Source organism: Dipodomys ordii, unplaced genomic scaffold (genome assembly GCF_000151885.1).
Source record: "Dipodomys ordii isolate 6190 unplaced genomic scaffold, Dord_2.0 Scaffold52, whole genome shotgun sequence".
NCBI classification, from domain to species: domain Eukaryota; kingdom Metazoa; phylum Chordata; class Mammalia; order Rodentia; family Heteromyidae; genus Dipodomys; species Dipodomys ordii.
The window spans coordinates 5,376,541-5,387,587 of NW_012267268.1; the positions used below are offsets into that span (position 1 = coordinate 5,376,541).

General features: G+C 38.0%; 1 protein-coding gene across 3 annotated transcripts in view; it reads left to right on the top strand.

Annotated features, from left to right (window-relative positions):
- Epb41l5 (erythrocyte membrane protein band 4.1 like 5) overlaps positions 1–11,047 on the top strand; it is a 128,177-nt gene that overhangs the window by 18,496 nt on the left and 98,634 nt on the right. The window lies entirely within an intron of this gene.

An 11,047-nucleotide genomic window follows, 5' to 3' on the forward strand; every position in this document is an offset into this window, starting at 1 on the left:
GGCAAGCGCTCTACCACTGAGCCACCTTCCCAGCCCTCCATGAGACTCTTATCTCCAACAAACCACTCAGAAAACTGGAAGTGGCGTTGTGGCTCAAGTGGTAGAGTGCTAGCCTTGAGCTGAAGAGCTGAGGGACAGCGCCCAGGCCTAGAGGTCAAGCCCCACTGCTGACCAAAAAAAAAAAAAGAAAAGAAAGTTGGAAGCTAGTTAAAGGATTAAGTACTATATTAGGATTTTCCTATAGTGTGTTTGGAAGAATATAATAGATGGTACGATTGGAAAGTGGATTTGCATCTGTGCCACCTAAACAGAATATCAAGGTTACTAATTAAGAAATTGGTGATATTTTCCAACAATTAGGTTTTTTTAAGCATGAAGTTATATTTTGCTTCAGGAAGTTTTATGTAGAAATACTGTGCGAGATTATTTAGAGTGAGCAAGACTGGGGTTAAGAAAATTTACTATACACAGAGGCTGGGAAGGTAGCTCAGTGGTAGAGCGCTTGCCTTGCATGCCTGAGGCCCTGGGTTCGATTCCTCAGCACCACATAAGCAAAAAAAAAAAAAAAGAAAATTTACTATACACACTGGTGTGATATACATAATATTAAGGCCTCAGGGGTGGGTAGGGGGCTAGTGGTAGAGTGCTTGCCTTGCATGCATGAGGCTCTGGGTTCAATTCCTCATAAACAGAAAAATCTGGAAGTGGTGCTGTGGCTCAAGTGGTAGAATGCTCGCCTTGAGCTGAACAGCTTAGACACAGCACCCAGGCCCAGAGTTTAAGCCCCATGTCTGACCATTAAAAAAAGTAGTAAATAGTATTAAGGCCTAGACAGAAGGCAGAAGGAGAGAGACAATAAGAGTATCAAGACATTAAGCTTTTTTTTCTACAGTCTGAGTATGTGTGTATCAGTCTGTTTGCAGGTGTTGTTTGGAGATTAATTCCTTAGCTGGCTGTATGGATCATCTTGACTAAGTTTATAACAGTTAATCATTTTAGCTATCATTTTTTTCCTTTCTATATTAAAATTAAGTATGAAGAGTTAGTGGCTGGTAAATGTTGGAATATCCTATTCTCATTGTAATTGGTGGGCAGTTACTTTAAGGATATTCCTCATCAAAATTTTTATATTATTATTTTCTATATTATTGTTTTTATCAAGTGACATGATCAAATGCATATTTATTTTTATCTCTTACTATTGTTCATTGGCTTATTGGTCAGTTTCTTTTTTATTTTTATGAGACATGGTCTCGTGTAGCCCAGATTGACCTTGAACCAAAAATCTTCCTGCTTCTGCTTCACACATGCTAAGCTACAGGCATGCACCACTGTATCTGGATTTGCTATTTATTTTATTTATTATTTTTTTTTGGGGGGGGGTCTAGTCATGGGCCTGAACTCTGGGCCTGGGCGCTGTCCCTCAGCTCTACACCTCAAGGCTAGCGCTCTACCACTTGAGCCACAGCGCCACTTCCGGCTTTTTTCTGCTTATATGATGCTGAGGAATCGAACCCAGGGCCTCATGCATGCAAGGCAAGCGCTCTACCACTGAGCCACCTTCCCAGCCCTACTATTTATTTTTATATTCCCATTCTCTCAAGTTTGAACAGTGGGATTTGCTTCAAAAGGCTTCTGTGTTTGTTTACAATGTTGGTATCATTCTTTCTGCTGAAGAAAATGTCCATCTGGTTATTTCTCTGTTTTAGTTTTGGAATTAGCCAATTCTTCAGTGAACCATGTGTGACCAGATTTAGGGAATATGTTTTACACTTATTTCTCCATGTATGCATATATATTGAATGCCACAATTTTATATCCATTACTTCAATTCCAGTCTACTGCAGGGTGTGTTATAGTTTTTTCAACCCATCCTATATTTATAGTTCTCTTCTACAGAAACTAGGTTCTAATTATCATCAGTATGTTTACAATTAGCTCTTTGATTTAGGATAGTTAATGTCTTAAAAACTGGTATTGTAAGTTGACAGTACCTTGTAAGTTGAAAATTCACTTATTATACCTAACATATTTAATATAAACATCATAGCTTAGCAGTGGAGAATGTGGCTTGATTCCTCAGTACTGCATAAACAGAAAAGCCCAAAGTGGCACTGTGGCTCAAGTGGTAGAGCACTAGCCTTGAGCAAAAGAAGCTGAGGGACAGTGTCCACCCGTATCCTGAGTTCAAAACTCAGGACCGGCAAAACAACAACAACAAAAAAAAAACCCTGTAGATTGTGTATTGGTTGTTAAGCATGTGATGTGGAGATTGTGTATTGGTTGTTTAGCATGTGATATGGCTGAAAAACATTAAAATTCAAAATTCAAAGTAAGTTTTGTTCTTTTGATACCAGTACGGGATCCTGAATTCATAGTCCTTACACTCTTGCTCTTCTGCTCATGGTAATTCTGTATCACTTGAGTCATACCTCCAGTCTAGTTTGTTTTTTTTTTTTTTTCTTGCTGTGTAATTGGAGATAGTCTGATTGACTTTTTTGGCTTTGGCTGGCTTTGAACCATGATTCTCGTATCTCAGCCTCCTAAATAGTTAGGATTACAAAAGTGAGACTGTAACCTGGCTTCCAAAGTATGGTTTCTGTTGAATGTACAATTTTCTTTTAATTGTGAAAATACTGTACAGAGGGGTTACAATTACATGGGCAAGATAATGAGTACATTTCTTATCAAGCATTGTAGCTTCCTCCTTTGTTTCCCCTTCCCACCCCATCCTCCCACCACCCTCCCACCCAACAATTTTTTTTTTTTTGGACCAGTCATGGGGCTTGAACTCAGGGCCCGGGCACTATCCCTGAGTTCCTTTTGTTCAAGCTAGTGCTCCACCACTTGAGCCACAGAGCTATTTCTGATTTTCTGGTGGTTTTCTGAAGTCTCATGGGAACTTTTCTGCCCAGGCTGGATGAACCATGAACCATTTGAACCAGATCTAGCTAGGATTAAAGGCATAAGCCATTGGTACCCGGTTTGTATATTGCTTTTTTTTTTGTATATTATTTTTATACCATGTAAAGTTAAAAAAAATTAAGGACCTTCTACATTTGACTACTCCTATATAGAGTGTTTACTTTTAATACAATGCAATTTTTCTATATTTTCTTTGGCTTCTTCTGTTATTCATATAATTTCCATGAACTGATGTGTTTCCAGATCACTCTAGTTTACACATATTTTATTTTAAAAGTTTTATAGCTTTAACTCTAGAAATTGAGTCTTTTATCCATTTAGAACATGTTTATGTTATAAGGTAGGGGGTCCAACTTGGTTCTATTGCACATGGCCTTAGTTCATTGAAAAGGCTTCCTTTCCCATTGATTGGGATTGGCACACTTGAAGGTCAAGTATATATATATATACATATATATATATATATATATAAATGGATATTTTTCTGGATTTTCCAATCAGTTTTATTGATATAATCATTGACCGTCATGTCAATACAGCAGTGATTTGACTATCACTAACTTTATAAGTTTTAAAATTGGCAAGAGAGATTCTTCCAGCTTCTTTTTTGATACTGTTTGGACAAATCTGTGTCACAGCATTTTCATTTAAATTATATTCCCACCAACAGTTTATAAGGGTTTCTTCCTGATTCCCAACCCCATCTCCAGCATTGGTGATTTTTGTGTTTTTGATAGCTATTCTGAGTGGAGTTGGATGGAATTTTGATTGTAGTTTTTGTTTTGTTTGTTGTTTTTTGACTATACCAGGTCTTGAAATCAATAAAATTTATATGCATAAGTACATAAATAAAAATAAATACATGTATATAAGTTAATGCATATGTTCATGAATATATATGTCTTTTAGGTCTAGCTCCTATATATATGAGGGAAAACATAGTATTTGGCCTTTTGAGCCTTGCTTATCTCAGTTAACATGATATTTTCCAATTCCATCTGCTTTTCTGCAATTGATATGACTTTATTTTCTTTTGACTGTAATATTCCATAGTGTATATATACTGTATCTTCTTTATTCGTGGGTTATTAGGCACCTTGGGTGATTCCATGGTTAGCTATTATGAACAGCAGTGCAATAAACATGGGTATATAGGTATCTGTCTTCTATATTATATGTCCAGTAATTGTACAGCAGAGTTATAAGGTGGAGCTTGCCAGTTTTTTGCCTCTCTGTACCTCCATAACTTCTCTGTAGTTTCTTGCCTTACCATACCCTGATAACTGGTTCCCTTCTTTTTTCTTTCTTCAGACTCTACGGTGTCTTCTCCTTTCACTGGGTGAAAGTGGTAGATGCTCTAATCTTGTCCCTGCCCCCAACCTGTAATTATTAAAATAAGAGTTCTATTTCATTGTCTTTCTCACCCTGAAGAGACAATTCTTGTTATTCTAATTTTAGAATCTGAGATGCCACTTTTCACTTTATGACCCATTCTTGAGATTAGAAAGAAAAATTTGTACTCTAGAATTTTTTTTGATCAGTTGTGGGGCTTGAACTGTGGGCCTGAGCACTGTCCCTGAGGTCTTCAGCTTAAGGCAAGCATTCTACCCCTTGAGCCACAGCTGCCACTTCCAATTTTCTGGTGGTTAATTGAAGGTTAGAGTCTCATTGGCTTTCTTAACTGGGCTGGCTTCAAACTGAGATCCTCAGTTCTCAGCCTCCTGAGTAGCTAGGATTTACAGGCTTAAACCACCAGCACCGGGCTAAACTGAGCTTCTAACACTTGAGCCAATACAGCTCTACTTCAAGCTTTCTTGGTAGTTTAGTGGAGATAAGAGTCTCACAGACTTTACTGCCAGGGCTGACTTTGACCCATTGTCATCAGATCTCAGCCTCCTGAGTAGCTAGTATTTGACATTTTTTAGAATCCTAAGAGAACCTACTAACAATACTTAGAAAAACACAATGGAAAATATAATGTAGTGGGTGATCTAATTGGAATGTCTTATGACTTTTTTTGACTATACCAGGTCTTGAAATCAATAAAATTTATATTCCTAAGTACATAAATAAAAATAAATACATGTATATAAGTTAATGCATATGTTCATGAATATATGTCTTTTAGGTCTAGCTCCTATATGTACATAATCACTTAGGAGGAATTTATAATGGAATCTAGACCAGATGAAAATGTTTTATTTAGATTTTAATAATATTGTATACTGGTTCTGCGTATTTTTAGCATAGTTTTTTTTTCTAAAATTGTTGAAAGTGTTAAATTTTATTACAATCAAGTCAGGGCATAAGCCTCTCTTTATAGAAAAAAATGTATTTTTCAGAGGCATTTGTTTGTAAAGAAAACAGCCAAAGGTGGTAGTGCATGTCTGTAATCTCAGCACTTGGGTAGTAGAGGCATGATTGAGAGTTCAAGGCCAGCTGGGCTATATAAATGAGAAACCTACAAATATACAGACAAAAAACCAGTAATATTTTTCTGTTTTAAACTCTTTGCCTTTTGAGCAGAATTGGTGGTGCATTTCTTTAGTGGCTGAGTAGGTTTTTCTTTTCTTTTCTTTTTTTTTGGGGTCCGGTGGTGGGGCCTGAACTCAGGGCCTGGGTGCTGTCCCTCAGCTCTTCAGCTCAAGGTTAGCACTCTACCACTTGAGCCTCAGCGTCACTTCTGGCTTTTTTTTTTTTTTTTTGCTTATGTGGTACTGAGGAATCAAACCCAGGTGCTCATGCATGCAAGGCAAGCACTCTACCACTGAGCCACCTTCCCAGCCCCCTGAGTAGGTTTTTCAAAGGCAAAAATCCTTAAAGAGCTGTTACACATTATTTGGAGGATATGGGATAGGGTGTGTATGTATGTTGATATTTTGGAAGTTTCTGAGGTGATTCTTTGGTTTAGTTATGCTTGTTGTGTTTGTGATTACACATTATTTGTGTTTTCAGACACACAAGTAAATAACTGTGAAACTTTGAAAGTAAGAATTTCAAGGGAGTTTACTTTTTAAAGAAGGTACAGTGAGGTAAGAGAACCGTTCTGGTTTCACACTAAGTGCCCAAGCATCTGTATCTGAATATTTTGACTTTTATCTTCTTATTAAAACTTCTGATGTCTCTGATTCAAAGAAAATACTGTCAGTACACGTCTCTGAGCTCCTGGTTTCCAATGTGGAGGAGATAAAAGAAAACAGACTTGAGAATATGCAAACATGAACTCAGACCTTTCTCAGAAGAGTTACCAGAACTCCTCCAGCTCCTAAGTTTCACTTTCAAATGTGTTTGATGCTTTTATCTACATTTTGGGTCATTTAAAAAGAATACAGAAACAGCTGTTAGATATAAGTAGGAAAGACTGCTTAGAAGACACCTCTTGTTATTTTTCTCACTGGGATGGTTTTATATTTTATGGTTTTATGTTTGCTGTTTAGGAAATAGAAGGATATGTATTAGAAAGGTGTGTTCACAGGGGAAGGACAGAGAGGAGGTTAAAGGAATATAATAGAGGGTATGAGCTTGTTCAGCATAAGTTATAGCTAAGAAAGCTTTTAGTAAGAAAGTTTTTAACTACATACTTTTTTTGTTATTGTTGGTCATGGGGCTTGAACTCTGGGCCTGGGCGCTGTCCCTCAGCTCTTCAGCTCAAGGTGAGCGCTCTACCACTTGAGCCACAGCTGCCACTTCTGGTTTTCTGGTGGTTTATTGCAGATAAGAATCAGATGCCCCTCAGTAGATGAATGGATCAAGAAAATGGGGTGTGTATATATAGAGAGAGACACACACACAGGAATTCTATGCCTCCATCAGAAAGAATGTACACACACACACACTCTCTCTCTCTCTCTGGAATTCTATGCCTCCATCAGAAAGAATGACATTGCCCCCATTTGTTAGGAAATGGAAAGACTTGGAAAAAATTATATTAAGTGAAGTAAGCCAGGCCCAAAGAAACAACATAGGTCCCATGGTTTCCCTTATTTGCAAAAACTAGTATATGTCTGGGACAAGCAGAAAAGATCAGATAAGATGTTGTTAAGTGAAATGAACCCCAAGATAAGGACACAAGTGGTTTTTTTCTTGCTTGCTATTGTTTCAAACGTATTTATAAGATACCATGTGATTTTTTGTTGTTGTTGTTGCTTTATATGTTCCTCCCCCACTGTATAACCCCTGTTTTCACTGTATTTGATGTTGGTATAATTTGGGAAGGAGAAGGGAAAAAACAAAATGTTTAAATAGGGATACAGGTTGACCCATTGTAACAATGAGATGTACAAGACACTGTTGAAAAACGAACTTAACAATTTAGGTGTGTGTGGGGGGGAGGTGTAGTTGTGGAGGTGGGAGGGAAGGGTTGGTAGGGGAAAAACAACAGGAGGAGGCAACAATGCTTGATAAGAAATGTACTCATTGCCTTGCTCATGTAACTTTCTGTATAGTATTTTCATAATAAAAAACTTATTATAAAAAAAAAAAGAGAGGGCTGGGAAGGTGGCTCAGTGGTAGAGCGCTTGCCTTACATGCCTGAGGCCCTGAGTTCTATTCCTCAGCACCACATAATCAAAATAAAAAAAGCCGGAAGTGGCGCTGTGGCTTAAGTGGTAGAGCGCTAGTCTTGAGCTGAAGAGCTGAGAGACAGCGCCCAGGCCCAGAGTTCAAGCCCCACGACCGGACCCCAAAAAAAAAAAAGCCCGGGCTGGCTTTGAACGGCGATCCTCAGCTAGGATTATAGGCTTGAGCCACCAGCGCCCAGCACTACAGACTTCTTTTTATTTTTTTAGTTGGTCGTGGGGCCTGAACTCTAGGCCTGGGCGCTGTCCCTCAGCTCTTCAGCTCAAGGCTAGTGCTCTACCACTAGAACCATAGCACCACTTCCAGCTTTTTCTGCTTATGTGGTGTTGAGGAATCTAACCCAGGGATGCAATGCAAGCTTCTGAGCCACCTTCTCAGCCCCACTACAGAAGTTCCTGAGGGTTTATTTTATCCGGGTTTACAGTTAATCTGTTGATTTCCAGTCTATCGTCAATATTCCTCTTTTTTTTTTTTTCCCTGACAAAACACATACATTTAAAAGTTTTTTTTTCTTGCTGCATGCCATTGGCTTATGCCTTTTAGCTATTCAGGAAGCTGAGATCTGAGGAGCAAGGTTCAAAACCAGCCAGTTTCCCCCTACGAGACTTTTATCTCCAATTAATCATTCAAAAACTGGAAGTGGTGCTGTGGCTCCAGTGGTAGAGTTCTAACTTTGAGCACAAAGAGGCTCAGGAACAGCTCCCAGTCCCTGAGGTCAAGTCCCAGTGGAACTGACAATAAAAATTTTTTTTCTTCCCTCTTTGAAAAAACTTGCAAAGGAATCAAGAGAAGTCAGTATATCTTGGGAGGTGTATATGGTGTATGGGAGGCAGGGCTTAAGGAATGATTGTTGTCCATATACTTCTTCAATATTGACAGAATTTAAACCATAAGAATATATTACTGATATATAATGTTGAAGTATTTTAAGTAAACATGTTAATTGTAAAGGGAATGGAAAATAAATGAAAGTGCAAAGAAGAAAAAGTATCATCTCAGCAATCACAGTCACCTAAAGACTGTCTGTTACTATTATAGATTGTCTTATTTGGAAAGCAATACATATACACATATTTGTACTGAACACACAATTTATTATAATACTTTATAAAATAATCTAATGATATATTGAAATAGTCTTCCAGATTCTTACATATTTACTTTTATTGTTTTTAATTTCTGTCTGCTTTATCATACTTAAATATTTTAACCAGTTCACCTTAGATATGTAGATTGTCTTAACTTTTTCTCTCTCTCTCTCTCTTTTTTTTTTTGGTCAGTCATGGGGCTTGAACTCTGGGCCTGGGTCCTGTCCCTCTTCAGCTCAAGGCGAATGCTCTACCACTTGAGCTACAGTGCCACTTCCGGTTTTCTAGTGGTTTATTGGAGATAGGAGTCTCACGGTCTTTCCTGCCTGGGCTGGCTTTGAACTGAGATCCTCAGATCTCAGCCTCCTGAGTAGCAAGGATTACAGGCATGAGCCACCAGAGCCCCGCTTTGTCTTAACTTTCTCTAAGTAATTCCTTGTAGTTAAATCTTCATACATCTATTCTGATTTCTAGATGTAGAGTTTCTGGGCCAAAGACACATTACTATTTTTTGTGGCATGATTCTCATAAAGATCCCTTCGTGGAAGGGAAGGTATGTGTGCATTTCTATGTATTGTAGGAGATGTTAATACTCGTTGTGGTATGAAAATCCTCCTAATAAGGGTTTTATACCAGTGCCCAGGTGACCAGTCAAAATCTGTTTTTGTATTTGTTGTTGTTGTTTCTTTCCATTGCAGTATAAAGGATAAAATTTGAAGATAAAACAACTCCCAGGTTCATGGTTCTGGGCAGAAAACATTCTGGACATGAAAGTAGCTTTATTTCTAGTATGTGATTGGCTTGGCTCACTGGAATAGGTTGGAGGAAAATTGACATGAATTTTTTGATGGGTTTCTGAGCAGTGATAGATTATTTGTTCTCCTCGGTGGAATGTTTTTCTAATAGGTCAAACTGTGTTCTGCCTGCTGGCAAGCCTAGAATGCTAATGAATGTAGTAGAGGGATGTTTAAACTGGAACACATGATGGATTGAAATATGCTTGAAAGTAGATTTTCAACTAATGTTTTTAAAATGAGAGCATGCTTAGTAGTCTATAGAGTTTAGTATCCAGAAAATAAACATTGCATAGGACTAGGGATGTGGCTTAGTTCATAGAGAGTTCTTTCTTGTCTAGCATAATCCTAGGTTCAAAATCCTCAACACCACCAAAAACAAAACCAGAGAAAACTATTGCAGTATTTGACCACCTTTTGAAATGTTTATTAATTAACTTATTTTAAGGTACAGGGCAGACACTATGCTGGCACACAGAGTTTTGTGAGTTTCACCTCTTGAAAGAGGATAGAGAAAAAGGCTTGGCAAATAATTGGCAAGTAAAGCAAACAGTTACAACTCTGTTAACAATGCAGCCTTATTTACTCTGCCTATCAGAATTTCTGAAATTGGATTCCTTGGCTCTGTGAACTAGTTAGCACAAGAGCCCTCTTTCCCTTTGGGGTGCTTGGAATTGAAAGCATGCTAATGAAAACCCAATCATGTATATTTTAGTTGTGTTCATCCTGTAACACTGTTAGGATTTGGTAGAGTATAAGGATTCATATTGAGAAAAATTTTTTAGTGGAAGTATATGGAATTGTTTTTTAGGTGAAATGGTTTTTACTGTGAAATGATTACATAAACTAAAAGGCTATTAACTCTTCAAGCCAGAAATCTAGTCACAGTGTTACTTTTCTTATATAAAGGAATAAAAACTTCTTTATTTTATAGGTAGGGCTTTGATTATGAGAAAAATTACTTAGGCTTTTACAAAGAATATTATTTCTGGGAGGAGGATTGGATGGAGGGGGAGGCGGGAGACGGGAGGGAGGGGGAGGATGGGAAGGGATGGGAAGGGGAAACAAAGGAGGAGGCTACAATGCTTGATAAGAAATGTACTCATTATCTTGACCATGTAATTTTAACACCTCTGTACAGAATTTTCACAATTAAAAAATACAATAAAAAAGAATATTATTTCTAAGTAGTATCTGTTTTTGTAAAATTGAGGTGATGTTCCAATCTAATTCTTTGTTAGGGTTCTTTAGGATTCATTCTTGTAGGAGAATGAACCAGGCTCATCTGTATATGAGGATACTTTTCTTCTAACTTTTTTTTTCTTGTGGTGCTAGGGACCAAACCCAAGGGTCTCCAACATGGCTTGACAAGTACTTTGCTACTGAGCCACTTCCCTAGCCCTTTTTCTAATTTGAGCAGTTTTAGAAGTGTTTATTTGAGAACAGTGGGGGGAAAAAAACCCAAGGATAAAATATTTATGACTATGAGGGACAAGAAGATTTGGGGGGGTTGGGGAGCTGGGCTCATGCCTGTAATCCTAGCTACTCAGGAGGCTGAGATCTGAGGATTGCAGTTCAAAGCCAGCCTGGGTAGGAAAGTCCTTGAGCCTCTTATCTCCATTAAACCACTCAGAAAACTGGAAGTAGCACTGTGGCTCAAGC